The 19,608-nt window shown below is 35.6% G+C and overlaps 1 protein-coding gene across 7 annotated transcripts in view; it reads right to left on the reverse strand.

Moving 5' to 3' along the window:
• The window catches only part of LOC138713627 (ATP-binding cassette sub-family C member 4-like), a 99,020-nt gene extending 83,837 nt beyond the window's left edge, over positions 1 to 15,183 (reverse strand). For 3 of the 7 annotated variants that reach the window (XR_011335948.1, XR_011335949.1, XM_069845867.1), the window contains exon 1: positions 14,850 to 15,183. The gene's annotated coding sequence lies outside the window, so the exon portion shown is untranslated. Of the gene's footprint in view, positions 1 to 321; positions 436 to 3,112; positions 3,136 to 3,463; positions 3,599 to 14,849 lie in introns of those variants that run through there. The other 4 variants (XM_069845868.1, XM_069845870.1, XM_069845869.1 and 1 more) reach the window with 4 other exon arrangements.
• Positions 15,184 to 19,608: the final 4,425 nt, after the last annotated feature.

Raw genomic sequence — 19,608 nt, forward strand, 5'->3', positions numbered from 1 at the left:
CATTTCATCTCATTGTGGATAATGACTGTCGATCAACTAACTTCATATGAGTGAATGACGAACAGTCAAGTAGCCATCCACGATTAGTAAATAAAAAAAAGTTTCTTTGCTTCAACTTTCATTCTGCACTTTGGCACTGTGAAACTGAAGTGAAATGAAACAATTAGCCTAAAAATGTCCCGTTGAGGGCAAAGGCCTCCTCCTATAAAGAGAGAGCTCTATTTGCCTCACATGGTGACCTACTCTGCATAAGAGATGTTTCCATGCTTGGAATTGTTCACTTGGTTCACATTCTGCACCGTTTTGATATTGTTCAATTACCTTGTTTCTGTCACACTGGTTTTAGCCACTATTCACTTGTCTTCTTAGGTTTTTCCAGTCTTTCCTATAGCTGTTTTGAATGTGTTTACTACATTATGTGAAAAATATCCGACATTAAGTAAGCCTATTCAGAATATAGCAAATCTGACAGCTGAGTTTACTGGAGTCTTATCAGTTATCACCAAGTACATATGCTTGGTAAATAAAGGAAATTCAACTAGATGTGGTAAAACGTGTAAACGTAAAAATCCTGATGTAACAGTAATGAGTGATGTGTGTAATACGTGCATCACTTTTTTTAAATGAATGAGTTGCTTACAATACTATAAATAAATTAATAACATTTGTAAACTTATTACCAAACTTCTAGAAAAGAAGTTTCCGCAATATTCAGCATCAGATCAGGTTTGAATTTGTACATAGAAACAGAAAAATGAAATTGTTGGACGACAAACTGCAACACTGTCTTTTGAATATCTCCGAAATTGGTTTGGAAAAGTTCACACCACAAGATTATAAATGACCATGTAAGTTACATCTCTTCCTGCTAAGAAGAGGACAATCACATAAGAGGTGAACAAACGTCTGTTGTGATACACCACATTCACACATCAATCCTTCTGGAGAGGAAATTTTGAAGTGTTCAAAGTAATTTTTTAATTTCCCGTGCCTGCTTACAAATTGTGTGAGGATGAACACTGGTGAGAAGTATTTTGAGGAGAGATAATGAGACATTGTTGGAAAAAATAATTCTTTCGTGGTCTTCCCATTTATACTGCGGTCCATAAGTTGTTCCATTCAAGGTCATTTCCTTTGGAAGTTCTTTCTTGATATAGGAAATGGGAAGACTGGAGTGTCTGTATTCCTTGTGTGACTGCACTGAAAACTTCTCAATTTCGTCGGCTCTTTCATTACCTGTGATTCCCACATGGAAGATAACAAAGACTTTTCTGATGAAATATTGCAATGACTAACTGAATAAAAATATCTATTTTTATTGAGAACTGTAACTTCACTATTACTGCTATTTATTTACCTCGGAATAATAAATTATTTTGGTAATTCATTCAAAATATAGAAGGAATATTTTTTAAATTTTCGTCTTGTTTCTTAGCTGTTCTCATTACAAAGATGTATAAGTACTATAAACTTTCAATGTACTTTGTGAATATAATCTAAGTTATGCTCTGTCACGCAAGTAACATGTTTCATAGTTTATTTTTTCTTAAGAAATGTATTACAGATCATTTAATGAATGCACAATTTGTTTTTATAGGTTAAAAAGTATTTATATTCTCTTAAATACAGCATTTCCATGTTGAAAGGAACCAAGTCCAATGACGTGTTTTCTCAATTACAAAGATTCTAATGACAGTACCAATATTTTTATGAGTATAAACTAATTCCGTATGCCTATATTTCACATGCACAAAATATTTTGGTTTAATCTTTCATAGATCACTAACAAAACAGTTTTTTTTTTTTTTTTTCCGATTACCAGTATCAAGACTCTAAAAAGTGGACTTAGTTTCTTTCAACAATAAACAGTTCAACTGCATTAATTGGCAGTGGTTCACACAAGTGTAGATTTTCCGATGATTTATCACATTAATAATTAAATAATAACCAATAAAAAGCGCACAAATGTGCATGTATAGTTCCAAGGAGCACAGATTCTGCACTCTTTGTTGTCACTGTCCTTTGCTGTATTCCATCAATGGCTTTGTTCTCTGTAAGCAATGGCTGAAGTGGTATCGATCACAGAGTCTGTCACAAAGGCTGCATACGCATTGAGGTGAGGGTTCGTGGAAACCTTTTCTTATACATAGCTTGTGGTGAAAACCATGTGAGGATAATCTTGTTAAGGCGCTGCGCATGTCATTGTTTGGGCCTGTCCAGCTACGGTCCACCATGGCATCTGTTGCATAGAAATCCAGGGGAATTTCATTCTTCTTTGCTTGTCTTTTTCTGACCAGTTCCGTCTCTTGAAGGGTAGATGGCAGCTAGCTGTTTTCTTATCCTAAGATCTTCAATCAGGAACAGCTCTCTAGCCAGCTCGTATGCTAGTCTTGAAGGTGTCCAACCAGAAACTCCAAGTATTCTTTTTAGGAATCTTGCTTTGACGTCTTCTATAGCAGTTAGATCAGAGATCGTTAGGTGGTTCCAGAATAGTTCTATGCTGTATGTTAGCACTGGTTCAATTTTAGCTCGAAATAGTATCATGGCAGTATGTAGTGCTAGTTTGGTGGGTTCTTTGATATCGTAAAAGATTTATCACATTGATAGTGGTCAAAGACAGATTCTGTTAGGAACTCAGGAGACTGCAAGTTTTAGCCAAGACAGGTATAGAAAAAGTAATCTTGTGATTAAGTGCGACAATACAATACATAATGAAGTACGAGTATGTAATGATACTTCACTGATTAATGTTTTCTAAACGTATAGTAGCCTCACTGTTATCTATAAGAAAGTCACTTGTCACTTGGACCAAATATGGATCTCACCCCCCCCCCCCCATTAGTTGTTAGTAGGTTTTATTATTTTATTATACAATAAAATAATAAAAACTGATTTTAAATTAGTATTCATCTTAAATGTAACAACTTAAGCTACAGGAATATATTACAGTTATGATTGACTGAAAATGCTCTATCTACAGTTTTTAATCTTAGTTAAAATTAATTTAATTTGAGTGTGTATATGACAAATTTTTAGGTTTAGGAAATGATTGACAAAATAAAACACACAACATATTCCAACATTTACATAATTATATTAAAGGAAATTCTACCTCTGATTGAGATTCTGACTGATATGTACGTCTATTATCAGGCAGTACATCTCACTTGAAAATATGTGTCGGAGGAAGAACTTGTTTGTATGCATCTGAAGTCTGATTAGTGTAATATGTAGCTAATCGGCAATGTATGCAATGGAGGGGGCAAGGTACTGACCACCCTACCCCATTATCTCTTGGACTAGTTGCGTCATAAGTGGTGCCATGTTGGTATCATTTATGAGGTTCAGACCTATCTTCGGACAGTTGACTAAACAACAAAAGAAATTCTTTATAATTTACCACCTTCAACGTAATAATTAATGCTCAGAACATAGAATTTTCTCCATTTATTTTCTAGTATACCTTTAAATGTATCTGATGTTATTAACACTTTTATCCGAAATGTTGATACCTTTGCAGTTTAGTACGTGCTGCAAGTTCACAGTTGAATCCTCTTCTCTGCAGAGAACACATTTTGGAGATGTATAAATTCCAGTTCTGAAAAGATGTGCTGCCACAGTCATGTCCAGTTACCATATGCTTATTATAAAAATTAGTCTAAGGAATGAATCATTTAAGTCTTTCAAAGATTCAATTTACGAACTTTTTTTTTGCAGCAAAGATTTTGATAACATCATAACAAATAGACAATGCTCTCTTGTGTTCATTCAAATTTTAAATTCGATCCTGTCCCAAGTTGCTTCAGTAATTTTTAAGAATTTTCAATTTACGGAAACTTCTTTCGCCTGAAGCAATGGTTACAGGAAGAGTTAGAAATACCCTTAAGGCTGTGGTAAATAAAGAATTCTGAGAATAAAATCCATAGATACCCTTATCCCTCATCCTACATAAATGGTAACATAAGCACCATATCCAAAGGTTAATGATTAAATATGAAGAATCTGCTAAAATATTTAACAATTAGTAGAAAAAATATACAAAATGAGCCAATCAAGCAAGATTAAGTTTACAATAGAAATTTGCAAAATTGATGATGAATGTGTGTGCTGACATTCTGTTATGGACAGAAGTTAAATTCTGGCTAAGATTGAAGATTTCAATAGGAGGAACAAGGGGTAAACTGAAGAATAAATTATGAAGAAGTTTTATAATGTGTTCTGAATCTGAAGATCATTGTGTAACACTGTTTCTTATGTATCAAGGTGCATTAACAGCTGATCGTAAAAATTTGTATTGAAAGATTTGCAATTTATTTCCCAAATTGAGCATCAATATGTGATCATAGGTCTTCACTGGCGGCTCATGACAATTTTCTTGGGGGTTAAAATAGGCTAATTCGGAAAAATTAAATATTTTTTTCATTATTGAACTTACCTTAAATACACTACACTGCACAACTGCAGTTTTGATATGCGGACTGTATTGGCCCAAGGTATGGGTGTGATTTTTTGGAATTAACGAAATACGCGATATGTACGACAACTTAATTTTTAATCATTTCGAGAGAAAAATTGTTCAGGGGCCGGGTATCGAACCCGGGACCTTTCGGTTAAACATACCAACGCTCTACCAACTCCAGAAGCTCTACCAGACACCACTCCAACTTTTCTCCCTATATCCACAGACCTCAAAGTGTGCTGACAACCGTCAAGCAACCAACATTGAGTGCACACTAACTCTGTGTGACTTAAATTGTGGTTTTCTGTTAACGAATAGTGACGTGTATTATGCAAATCAAGCTTTCAGGTATAACTCCCTGTAAAGTTGATTTGAATAATTTCGAGGGAAAAATTGTTTCGGGGCCGGGTATCGAACCCGGGACCTTTTGGTTAAACGTACCAATGCTCTACCAACTGAGCTACCCGGGAACTCTACCAGACACTGCTCCAACTTTTCCCTCTATATCCACAGACCTCAAAGTGGGCTGACAACCATCAAGCAACCAACATTGAGTGCACACTAACTCTGTGTGACTTAAATTGTGGTTTTCTGTTAACATGTGATGCGTATTATGCAACTTAAGCTTTCCTGTTGCAAGTGTATATACATACCAGTAATATAAATCCCGCAGTTGTCAGTAATATCTGAAGTCTTTGATCAAACTGATACAAAGAAGTATGTAAGAAACATTGTTGCGGTAATCGGTAATTTCATAAAAATGGTGTCCAGCTGCTGTGGATATGCATATAAATAAATTGTTTTGTATAGGACGACAAGTAATTCATGTCAAAACAATATATAGCAGAAATACAAAGAAATATGATATTTTTTCATATCATAGGATAGGCGAAACCAGTGCACAGAAGTTCAGGTGATTCTGAAAGTGAAAACAGTCGAATTTATAGGGGATTTATTTTTTCGAAGATGAAGTTTAATATTTATGGCACTATATTTCAGAGCCATGGTAATATATTCATAAAAGATAAATATTTTCCCTGGGTCAGAAATACAATACAAATTGAGTAAAATCACTTCAGCTTCCCGTGTGCTAGATCTTTTAAGTGTAATTGTTATATATTTCAATTACAATTTACATTTACCTTTGGCTTAGATGATCCACCTTCAGTTCTATATTCTACCTAACAAAATAATTTATGTATTAGCAATATCTCAACCAAATTTTGTGTTTGTTGAGAAGGCTATTGCCCCCCTCCCCCACACCTTCCACTTGTACCCTGTTGCTCCTAAACCCCCACTGGTGCTTAATGAAAAAAAAAAAAAATTAAAACCAATTGAATATACAGCGACAGAAAGTAGTACTTCTGCTGAGATTAAGTTTACGGAAAAACGACATATTGTGTAAAACATAGGTCTTTCCTACCCAATTACCGAAATTTTTATACTTTGGAGTGCTCATATATTTACATTAGCTGCATCATATTATTTATTTGTAGCAGTTTTAATGACACTCAACTACAATGAATTCATTTCGTACATTTGTAGTTTTCAATATTGTTGACGGCATTCATATAAAAGTATAAAACAGTACCGGTACAATAGTTTGTTGGCACCATATGAAAAAAAAATTAAAACCAATTGAATACACAGCGACAGAAAGTAGTACTTCCGCTGAGATTAAGTTTACGGAAAAACGACATATTGTGTAAAACATAGGTCTTTCCTACCCAATTACCGAAATTTTTATACTTTGGAGTGCTCATATATTTACATTAGCTGCATCATATTATTTATTTGTAGCAGTTTTAATGACACTCAACTACAATGAATTCATTTCGTACATTTGTAGTTTTCAATATTGTTGACGGCATTCATATAAAAGTATAAAACAGTACCGGTACAATAGTTTGTTGGCACCATATGAAAAAAAAATTAAAACCAATTGAATACACAGCGACAGAAAGTAGTACTTCCGCTGAGATTAAGTTTACGGAAAAACGACATATTGTGTAAAACATAGGTCTTTCCTACCCAATTACCGAAATTTTTATACTTTGGAGTGCTCATATATTTACATTAGCTGCATCATATTATTTATTTGTAGCAGTTTTAATGACATTCAACTACAATGAATTCATTTCGTACGTTTGTAGTTTTCAATATTGTTGACGGCATTCATATAAAAGTATAAAACAGTACCGGTACAATAGTTTGTTGACATAGTCTTACAATAGCACAGAGCTATGATAGTCAGCTACATCAATCGCATATTTTCCCAAGCCTCACCCCACACTCCCTCGAAATTATTCAAATCAGCTTTACAGTGAGCTATATTTGAAAGCTTCCAGGGCTCGGACTTTGATGAAAAATTATCTTTATTCTGAGCAGTCGAAGATGATGCATAGTAGCAAATAAGTACATTCTCCAAGAAATATGTTAGATCTATGGGGTTTCTATAGGTCATCAAAATGCATTTTCCATGTTTTCCAGATTAAAGTTATTTTTTTTAAATTTAGATGTAGTTTTAGGTTATTTTCTCCACTTTACAGATTTTAATAGGTCATTTTCACGGTGTCTATGGTTAAATTGTAATTTTTACGTATTTTTTATAGTTGAAGTAGTCATCTGTATTTCTAAGTCAGCATTTTCCTTACAGATTGTTCTCGGGCTAGCTGATATCCATTTGCAGTGCTCATATATTTACATTAGCTGCTTCATATTATTTACCTGTAGCAGTTTTAATCTTTCTTGGCCCCAATGCGTGAAAAAGAGAGAAAAATTGCACGGCTACAGTGCTGGTGAATCCCATTTTATTATTGCATAACATTTGCTCTTGCATTACATCAACCTCAGGAAAGAACTGTGATAAGTGGCAGTTTAGATTTACAACCTGTGTGGTCCATGATGTTTTACAGTGCAATACTGGGTGTTCAGTTCAAAGTGTGTCATGGCTCGCTGTATGCCGTCATATGGCTAGTCAATGAGCCTAGAGAATTCAATCTTCCTACACTTCCGCAGAGGTGCATAACCTATGTGTCAGAGAAGTTGCCTAGCAAGTACAGCGTTCATTCTGAAGAGTACTTACCGATATGTACGGTAACGCCGGTAGTGGCAGGAATGTGAACTATTTGGAAACATGTACTGAGGTGGGTTTTTTTCTTACTGTCGGGATATGTGGAGAGGGTGAAGACGATTACTTACGTATTTGTTGACATTAACTTCGACGGTCAACATGGACACGGAGCATTTGATTTGTATTGTAGAATGTTACCGTACGCAACCGATAACAAATACCCTGCGTACGACTTGGCCGCGCAAAACACAGTTCGAAAGAGGTTATGTTAGTACATAGACAGTACAGGCCGCCATCTGTTGCTACGACGTTCAAGTTATACCATACACGTTCTCAAGTTCAGATTGAACGCCTTGATTAATAAGCAACTTGTCTGACATAAAAGCTGAAACTCGCTTCAAATCGCTGACTCACAACAGTGACGTCATGACACACTTTGAAATGAACACCCAGTATAACTGACATGCCAAAACTAAAACTGTCAACTGTGAGCTGCTTAAGACAATAGGTACCGGTATGTGTAAGAAATCAGTGAAAACATATTCTCAACCCATGGAACTATATTATTCTGTAGAGTGTGTGAAATAAAAGTCACTGCAGATAAACGGTTCACTGTGCAACAACATGTCAAGCGTGAGAAACATTTGCGATCTCTTGAAAATGTGAACAAAAGAAGTGTCTCAATTAGATACTCCTGTATTAAGAAATTGCTTCCACATCAAGTAGCAAGTCATCTTCCTTTTATAAACAATTGTGTGAAGTGTCTGTTAGTGCGAATATTTCACTAGGAAAACTAAGCAATTCTAAATTACATGATTTCCTTGAATGCCACACTGGTTATACTATTCCAGATGAATCAACATTACGTAAAAACTAGTCTACTTAAAAAAATGTTATGAAAACACATTAAACTGAATATGTGAATATGTGAAATGTGAACGGGAAAAAAAGTTTTGTATTTGACGAGACTACCAATTCAGAGGGTCGTTATGTAATGATAGGCACACTAGAAACAAATAGGCCAAAACATTTTTTTCTTCTAACCTCAAGGGTTTTGGAGGCAGTTAACTACACTCAGATATGCAAACTGTTCGATAAATCCATGTGTTTATTGTGGCCTAATGAATACATAAGAACGTGCTCCTCTTCCTAACATATGCAGTGCATTACGTGGTAAAGGCAGCTACATCTATCAAATCATTTTACAGTAAAATGGCTCATGTTACTTGTCTAGCCCAAGTCTTCCATCGAATTGCAGAGGAGGTGAGATCAAAATTTTCAGAAGTAGATAGACTAATTTCCAAAGCTCCATCTCGAACTAAATATTTCAAAGACAAGCCCCAGACGCAGTTTTGCTCCCATTACCCATTTTAACACGTTGGGGTATGTGGTTGACTGCATGCATATAACCTACCATTGTAACAATTTTTCAGATAGTGAAAATAGTGAATAACTTTGATAGGGCAGATGCTAAGGCAATTGAATCGGAAGATGCTTTGGTGACATATTGCAAAAAACAAATTTTACAGGAGACAACAACTTCCTAATTCCTGAAAATTATGTTGTGTATACAAATAAAAATTAAGTCAGCTGTGCCAGTCTACATATTTTGGCAAAGGTAACTGAATTTTCATATGTATATACAACATGATTTGCAAGAATTAGAAAGTTTTTATTGTCTCCTGTAAAATTTGTTTTTTTTGTAACATGTCACCTTTTTGCATCTTCCAATTCAATTGGACCTGTTTCCTGATACTCAAGTGAAAGGAAAATTGGCTTGCATTAAATTAAATTTTGCATTTTTGCCATAAACCATATCCTGCCTAGAAGAAAATGCCATGGCATGGGACAAATCAATAGAGTTAGGAACGCTGAGGATTGTATACAAAATGTAAAAGGTGAAACTGGGGACACAGTGAGATGAAAATAAAATCTGTATCGCACAAAAATAAAGGGTATAAGACAATGTGCCAAATAACCATTATTTTGTCAGGAGAAGACTTCAGAATTGACAATTCTGAAGAGAATTTAACAGCATTGTGTTTTTCAAATATGCTTCCATCACATCTGTGGAATTATTATAAAGAAGTTTCTCAACGTACAAAACAGTTTTAGCTGACAACTGTCATTCTTTCTCTTTTGATAACTTGAGAAAGACTGTGATGGTGAATTGCAATGCTAGCTGAGGTATGTTTAGTTATTATTTTTTTCATATTATTTTAATAGAAGTGACTTAGTGATAATTATTATTTTGTTAAGTAATGCAATACTAATTCCACTAGGAAAGTTTGTTTTACAATACAGGTACTCATAGTAATCATTATCATTATTAATTATATAGACAAAAATTGATAATTTTCATTATGCCATTTGTTTGTTATTTTAAGTTATTTTTAGAGAATTGTAGGGGAATTTTATACAGGTCATTTTTTGGAAATTTTTGGTCATAAACATCACATTTTCCGTGTGGTAATTTTAAAGATATGATGGAAAAGTATGGTGTCATATCACTTAAATAATCCCTTCAACTAACCCACTAAACTTTTCACATACGGTACCTCGGCTTAATGTCACTTATCTATCCCCTCATTTAACCCAACTAACCCATAAAAAACGTATGTGACGAGGTTAGTGGATTAGTTGAGGGGATCATTTAAGTGATATGACTTCATATCTTTAAAATTACCGCCATGTTTTCCCATTATCCCATTAATATTATTACTTGCAGTTAGCACTAACAGAATAATAAGGGTAATGTTGTAATAAAAATGCGTAAAACAAATGAACAGAAAACGGAAACATATTTTGTGGTCTTAGTCGTTAACCACGGTCTTACCCGTTGCTTACGAGATTATACAAGCTGGCGCATAGCACTTGAAATATGGGTCTAAAGTGGTTCCCTCGTAATGGCAATTCCGCCACTCAGAGTGCTGTTCGGTCCTAGATATTCATAGCAGAACACTTAAATGACATTGACATTTGGGACATTTAAAGGACTCACCGTTGCTTATTAAATGCTTCGTACAATAATTTATGGTCTATAGACGTAATTTCAAAACCTCTACGTCTCAATTATAATAAAATGAATGGCTGTCATTCTTGATATTAAAAGACATTACATATTATAAACTAAGGTAGGTACTACCTTCCTGTTGTTCAATTCATACACCGTACCTTTTTGGAAATAATGAAAGAAACTTAATATATTTTACATGAACACTGTAGTCTATCTACCCTTTTCACGTATTTATTATTATTATTATTATTATTATTATTATTATTATTATTATTCCAATGAATTAAGGTACTGTATTATCTCCCATTTCTCTGACTTCATAATTTAATCATTTGTAAGTGGGTCTAACTTATCCCTTTCTTTTTTTTTAATATATTGACGTTGAAGTATTATGATTTTTACTACTGCAAACAGCAGTCACAATACAGCACAATTGTGCGATTTTGCTTGCACACCTTGCAGTGATAAAATAAATATCTAATAGGCCTGCTGATTAACCTGTAGTGGATAGTAATAGCAAATGCTATGATATTTTAGTGTGTGTAAACAGTTTTTAAATTAGGAGTTAGAATTAAATTAATTAGGAAGTTAGTCTGCAATATATGTGATTAGAAATGGTTTTCGAATTTGACCATTTCCCAAAACATAAACAAATATCTCAGGGACGATTTTTTTTATAATTTTGCCGCCCATAGGCACATGCGCATCTGCTCTCCCCGATCTCCATTTCATTTTTAATAATGTCTGCATCTCGCTCCCCTGAGCTGTTTTCTGTCGTCACTCATGACATGTCAATTTAATGAAAACATAAAGTAAAATCTTCGGTACACCATGCAGTGATAATTGTACTTCATCACAACGAATAATTGTATTAATTATCATTTATTTATTACTCGTAATGTCGTAATAATATTTGGTTTGGCTGGGAGGACGAGGAAAGTACGTTACACAAAACTCGGCATCATAGGCGGAGTTATGGTGGAGCATGGGGATGGCACTGTCCCCCCCAAATTTGTCTGAACTCTTTTTTTTTTCTATTAACATTAGAAAATATTGAATGCAAAAGACTTTTCTTGCTTTTGTTTATGATTAAGTTTCTGTGCTTAAATTGACGAATTAATGTCTTCAGATCATGTGTCTAGACTATAATATTTATTTTAAATTATTGAATGTATAAGAATTTCTATACCTTTTTGAGGAATGGAAGCACTGTAATATTTCTTTTGCAACAGCCTGTACTCCTGTGTTAGAAGTCTGCAGCGGCCATCTACTGAATTAGGTGTTAGTGAAAAAAAAAAAAAAAACACCACAGTCCCAAGTTAAAGGAGTGAAAATTTTCAGTAGTTTTCATAAAACAACCATAGTCCAAAGATTTTTTTTTTTTTTTTGTGAAAATAGCCATTTTCCAGGAAGCTGGTACGATGGTAGCATTTAAAAATAATATCCCATTCATAAACAAAAGCAAGAAAAGTCTTTTGAATTCAATATTTTTGTAATGTTAATAGAAAAAAAGAGTTCAGACAAATTTGGGGGGGGGGAGGGGGCAGTGCTCCCACATATCCTCCCATAACTCTGCCTATGGTTATGCCTTATTATAATTTGTAGTAGACCTACAGTTGAAGCCCTATACAACTCGGTCCGAAATGTCGTGGATATGGATGTAACACTATAAGAAACATGCGCCCCAAAAATACTTTTATTAAATGATCATATTCTGATATACTGTACCACAGTCACAATCAAGCTATAACAGGGGAGTAAGTAAATGATATTCCCCGTAACCTCGTTATATTGGGATTCTATGGTTTTGCTTTGTCCCCCCCAAGGAAACGGTTCTCTCTCCGCCTATGCTTGGCATGCTCAACATTAAAATCGCATTGCTGCATATGTTGTATCCTAAATAATGCAAATCGTTTATGTGTCAATATTCAGCAGTAATAATTAACCATTGTCGTGGAATATTTCGCCACTAATAAATAAATAAATAAATAAACTACAAATGATGATGGTAAATCATACTCTTCTCCTTGAATAATGCTACAGATTGTCTTAAGATAAGACAAACTAAGAACTATACTAGTTTAATAATAATGATGATGATGATGATGATGATGATGATGCTGATGATGATAATAATAATAATAATAATAATAATAATAATAATAATAATAATAATAATAATAATAATAATAATGTCTGAAAGTAGAAGACACCGGTAGTTCACCTTCTGCAATTATAACAAATTAGAGGGAACGAAATCTGAAAGAAAAAAACACGGAACTGAAAACAATCAACTTGTCAAAGTAAATGAACCAGATGAACAATGTTGTTTGGAAGCAAAATTTTTAATTGAACAAATTCAGAATTTTGGGAAACAAAATTGTAAATTCCATTAAATGACGCTAAAAATCTGATCAATAAATCTCAAATAAGACCGTAATATGCTTGTTATGTTTATAATCTTCGTACTCGATAAGTAATGCAAAATTAATCAAAGAATTTTCACGATACACAATGCTTAGTAATGGAACTATTTATTATTTAACAGGACTGCGAGGCGAACCTGCGGCAGAAATTGTCATAACGCTCAGAGACCCAGTCTCGATGATAGACAAATGCGCCAGCTGCCCAGTTTGTATAATCTCGTAAGCAACGGTCTTACCACAGCCTAGATCATGACCACAGTCTTAATATCGTCTACTCGTATGACGTCACAATGTACTGATATTGGTCACAGAATATAGAGATGAAGAGAATTCGAAGTGGCCTACTATCAACAATGAACAACAGTGACTTATAATTTTAAAAACCTATGAATAATAATAGGCCTATATAATAAGCATATAAAAGAAAATAACATGTAGCATGATGTAGCCTAATTTTGCCTTTTCGAATTTTGAGACAACCTAAAGGGCGACTCGGTGACTTGACAATTTTATTACTCGCTGATTGCTCCCTTATGTCGCCTAAATTGCGATGAATTGTCCAATCTGGTAACCCTGCATACTATGGTTCATTATTTCCATGCTCTCTACATTGACAAGTCCGTGTCCCAAAGTTACGTTTACAGATTGTCCTTTTTTTCCCTCTTGTATGGAGGCTTGCACTGCAGCCTAGGTTTCACTCCTATTCTGTGAATGATTGAGTAGCCGAACGGCCGCGCTCTTGTACAAGCACAGCACGCCGCACCGTAAACTTAACCCGGACTATTGTACGGATGATGACGATGATGATAAGTGAATTAATGATTTGAACGCCGTAAGTTACCCAGCAACTCTGCTTCAATTGGTTGAGGGGAAAACCCCGGAAAAACCCCAACCAGTTAACTTGTCCCAACCAGGATTTGAACCCGGTCCCGCTCGTTTCACGGTCAGCTATGCTAACCATTACTCCACAGCGGTCAACTCAAGACTGTCCTTACTCAATTCTGTGTAGATGCAAATTGTCGTTGCTCACTGTCTTTATCTATGTTTGCTAGCTAGTTGTTTTGCAACTAAATCTTTTATTTTCTGTATTAGTTTATAAGGAAACAGAAATTAAACATAGGACTTTAATTGTTGTACACCCTATTACAACATACTATTGTTAGTGTAATCTTGTTTTCCACGTCTGATTTAGTTTCTTATTCATCATGAGTGTTGGCAACCCTGTGTTGGGTGTAAAATGAACAGCAGACGACTTAACAATTCGAACTGAAGAACGTAATGTCAACGTCAGTTCAGTTGGAATAATAGGCTAACAGGACGTCGATAAAAAAACTTCCGAGAAGTGAACTGAAAAGTTTATATTCAAAATGAGTTACGGATAGGCCAACGATTAAGTTAGGACTCTAAATTATGACGTACAAGGAAGAAACTTGCCTCTTCAGAGCCCGAATTATCCTAATGAAAGTATACGCACATCACGGAATTACCGTAAAAAAAAAAAAAAACCGAATGCGCGCAGGCCAAGGAAACATGCAGTCTGAACAGGGCTTTACCTCTTCCCTGCGCATGCGCAGTGTTATATTCTGAAAGTTTAATGAGGAACAAATTGTAAAGTTTCTAAAAAAAAATTGTCATGCCTGGAAAAAAAAGTTCGTTTCGGGAGTTACGTTGTTTCTAAAATTAGCGATTCATTTGAAATCGTTTATACAAAAATATCGAATAAAGTTTGCAGAATTTCAGTATTGCAAATATCCAATACAAAGAGAGCAAACCTTGCATAACGTTATGTAACAGACTATACCAATCAACTCAAAACAACACATTTCATTAATAATTAAAGCCAATTTGTATCTAAAAAATGTTAATATAACCTACCTATTATCACTTTACCTCTTTTCCTTACAGCTCTTCTTGCTAATTTTCCTTTATCTCTCCACGTTGTTTCACACTGATAAAATAACCAAACTTCTACAGAGTTATAAAAATACTGTAGCAACTGACACCAGAATGGCCAATATAATAATAATTCCCCCCAACAGTCTGTAAAAGAATTCCCCCAAAACTTAATCTGGAATAAAACATTCAAGAAGACAGCAGTTCATAAATTACATTGCTGAATGGCTGATCGCAATATTTTCCTCTTCTCTTTAAGCTCGATTCGCAGGACGCACTAGCGCCTACCGACAGGAACGTAGTGCTCCGTCCGAGCTTATGTACGCATGCGCGAACATGTGCGAGAGAGATGAACTACTCTCTCTCTATCCCCCCCTTCGTGTGTCTCATAGCTTTCCAGTCGCGCCTTTTCTTAAACCCTAGACTTAAACCCGAGTCACACGGGGATAGTTTACAGGAGTCAAGTGCTCGAAGCCTCTAAACTGGATGCTATATTTGTGATCACACGGAGACATTAAACTTGAAAGCATGCTTGAAAAAAAGCGCGCGCTGAATGTTGTATTCGTAGTGGTGTTTGAATTCTTGTATTCTGTTATAGTTAATAAAAATCAATAGTGAACTGGTATTTTTAGTTTGGTGAAACTGAAGATGCCATCAGCACATATTCAAGCATGTATGCAGCTAATTGGCGCCTTGTTATTGTATGAATTACAAAATATTCTTGAAAAAAAGGAAAAGAGAACATGGGTTAAGAAATGGATTCGTAGAAGAATTCTGCACGGTGCATCTAATACCTTGTTGAAAGAATTAGCTGAAGAAGGTCCTGCAGAATACAGGAAGCATCTCAGAATGAGTCCTGTTTTAAGGGTTTTTAACTTTTTTTGAACCACTTCTACGTCTATGTTTTCGAAACCTTGTTTCATGAGTTCACTGACTAGTCTCTGGAATAATAATTCCCGCTTGTTTTTATTGAGGTATTCTTTGTCACGTATATTCCATACAAGTTCATACTTCTCATACACTTTCAAAAAACTGTACGATATCGTTAGAATTCCACTTAGGGGCGCTCATTATTAATTTACTTCGACAATAGGCCTAAAATACAAACTTTCTACTTGCCAAGTTGCTACAAGTTCGCATTCACACGGGGGAAGTGGTGGAGTCAAGTTGGTCACGTGACGGGAAAGTGGACACAAAAGTTGACGGGTCGTCAACTCAAATTCTGCTTGACCGCCAAGTCACAACTTGACTGTCTCGACCATATCACACGGGGAAAGTTGAAGGAAAGTCGACTTGCTCCAAGCACTTGACTCCTGTAAACTATCCCCGTGTGAATTGGCCTTTAGTGGGTTTTTGCGTGTGTATTTCAGAGTTAAAGTTTCGTTTTTTGTAGTTTTGTTTAAGCGTTAATAATAGGCGTCACTGTAGTAATAATTGTGAATATAGTTTTAAGCGTTAATAATAGTAAGCGTAATAATAATATACACCGGTAACATTACACGCAAAAACCCACAAAGAAAAGGCGCAACACAATAATTATTATTTAACGACGCTCGCAACTGCCGAGGTTATATCGGCGTCGCCAGTGTGCCGGAATTTTGTCTCACAGGGTTCTTTTACATGCCAGTAACTCTACTGACATGAGCCTGTCGCATTTAAGAACATTTAAATGCCATCGACCTGGCCCGGGATCGAACCCGCAACCTTGTGCATAGAAGGCCAGCGCTATACCAACTGCGCCAACCAAGCCGACTTTTGTGTGTATATTTCAGAGTTAAAGTTTCGTCTTTCGTACTTTTGTTTAAGCGTTAATAACAGTAGGCGTAATAGGCTAGTAAGTTAATATATAATAATAATTATTGTGATTATAGTCTTCACGTCGCGTATCTTCCTTGTGGGTTGGTGTGTGTGTGTGTGTGTGTGTGTATCATATATGTACTTTGGTAATAATAGCACTAGTTAATTTTTTTTATGGTGCAAAATGTTCGTTTGTTCGATTTGTGGTAATGATTACGGTTTATTTCGCAATTTACGGAGACATACTAAAGAGCGCCATCCTGCAAATGTCGATGCACTGCTGGCTCATCAAAGAAAATCACAAGGAACTGGTACACACTAGTGTCAACTCCGTGGCAAAATTTTCGTTTACACGAGATGACCACCCTGAATATTGTGAAGACGAGAAAGTGAAACCTGAAACTGATCAGCGTGAAACGAAAGTGTTTTCTTCACTTGCTGAACTTATGGCGTGGAAAATAAAAACTGAGAAGAATACAAACTCTTCATGCCAGAAATACAGGAGCAAAAGGATTAAGTGACGGTACAAAGACATTTTATTACCATTGTAATCGTTCAGAATACAACAGGCTATACCTCAAGGGACTGGGCAGAGACACATTAAGACACAAGTTAATAGTTCGTGCTCCGCAGGTATGAAACTGATAGTGCAACCAGATGGAAAGTGTGTTGAGTTTCCTTTTGACACATGTTGGTCATCAGTGTGAGTTAGGTCATTTACGAATTCACCAAGAAGACCGTGAACAATTGGCTTCCAAAACTGCTGCTGGTGTACCATCTAGAGCTATTTTAGATGGCATTTACAGTTCTTTAAATGAAAATACATTAGAAAGGAAACATCTAATAACAAACAAAGATCTGCAAAATACAGAGCGATGTTACAATTTAACTTCAAATGTAGTGCATCAAGATGATGAGACTAGTGTGACCGCCTGGATTAATGAAATGAATGAGAACGGTGACTCGTGTGTCCTGATGTATAAACCATAGGGGCAGGACCATCCACTGCTTAACAAAGATGACTTTGCAATAGTAATAAAGAAAGCTGCGCAGTGTGGTATGTTACAGAGATATGATTCGGACTGCATATGCATGGACGGTACTCATGGTCTTAACAGTTACGATTTTGAACTCGTAACACTGCTTATTTTGGACGACACCAGGCAGGGTTTCTCATATGCTTTTCTGATATCGAACAGAACAGATAAAATCATGTTAGCTCTGTTTCTGCAGTGTATTTACGACCAGGTGGGACAAATTAGTCCTGAAGAGTTCATGTCTGATATGCCAGTTTTTATAATGCATGGGTAAAAATTATGGGCATTCCAGAAAAAATATTATTTTGCACATGACACATCGACAGGGCTTGGAGAAAAAAATCTCTCAAAAATAAAATCTAAACCCAAGCAAGAAGAAGTGTACAAGCTCATCAGAACTATTCTAGAAGAACGTAATCCCGAAGCATTTACCTTGCTTCTCGAGTCAGGTGTTAAAATGTTGTGTGAAGACACTGAAACATCCGAATTTGGGACATATTTCGTTAATAATTATGTACCTTGCACCGGAAGTTGGGCATACTGCTACAGGCTACATTGTGGGATCAACACAAATATGCATATAGAAAGAATGCACAAAACAATAAAGTACATATACCTAAATGGAAAGAACGTGAAACGTCTCGACAAAGCATTACACACTATCATGACTTTTGTTAGAGACAAATTAATTGATAGATTAATAATTAGCCATAAGGAAAAATTACATCAAAGATAGCCTGACATAACTGAACACAACAATTACTTGCAAGTTGTCTCATCATTTGATACCAAAGAAATGTATGAAATCAGGAAAATTGCTAAAAACTGCAATTGCAAGGTGTCCTGTGTCGAGTGCAATACATGCATACATCTTTATACGTGTAGCTGCCCTGACTCTGCTATAAAATGGAACATGTGTAAGCATATTCATCTTTTATGTCGCACACTTATACCTGCAGCAACTCAGATGTCAGATTCGACTGATGACCTAGTTAATGCAAATGCAGCAGAAGAGGCCGAGATAATTGAAGAACTCAGTAAGAAGAACAAATTTGGAAACCAAGAAAGCAAATTTAATTGCAAGAACAGTAGAACTTATCAATTCTGCTAATAATGAAGAAGAGCTGCAAGCACTAGAGAACTGTATCCCCCCCCCCCTCCATACCCATTTGTGATATAGACACGGCACATATGTCACAAATACAATGGTCTGCCTACTGTTTCTCCTGCCTCAAGAGCGAACATCATGCTAAGAAGTGTCTGAATAAATCAACGTGCATCATGTGGTGGAGGACATTTTGGTTATGTGTGGTAAGTTGCAATAGGCACAAGCAAAGTCAAAAATAGTAAAACCGAAGCTATTGAAGACAAAAGTGTTCCTACTTCTTCAACCAAGAAATATGAGGTTTTACTAGTTTTTCAAAACACTCTTATGTTGATTCAGAAACTACTCCTCAGAGCGAGGGAATAAGGAGTTTAAAAGGAATGCAAAAGCATTATAGCGTTCCTACATCTTGAAGAGTAAAACTGTGGAGACTGGGTATTAACCCAAACAGTGGTGTGCCATACATGAAAGGCAAGGGAATCATTTCTTCTCCTGGTCATAAAGGAAAAAGAAAAAATTTATTGCAGAAATTATACTTTAATCATGAGAACTATGAATTCTCTAATCTTAAAATGTCACAAAATTCTTTCTCTGAGCGCTTGTCCTGGTTGAGGGAGGTTCATTATCCTTATTCTTAGTTTGAGGTTTACTGTTGCATATGTAACACCCACTAGAAATTTTCAGGTCATTTAAATAGCTTCTGCACTTCTTGAATTGCCAACTGACGACACCAAATCTGTCATGTGAAACATAAGAGCATATGCATAACATGAGAAATCTACTTGTATATTTCGCTACTCCT

This window comes from Periplaneta americana, chromosome 14, assembly GCF_040183065.1.
Source record: "Periplaneta americana isolate PAMFEO1 chromosome 14, P.americana_PAMFEO1_priV1, whole genome shotgun sequence".
In the NCBI taxonomy this organism is placed as follows: Eukaryota; Metazoa; Arthropoda; class Insecta; order Blattodea; family Blattidae; genus Periplaneta; species Periplaneta americana.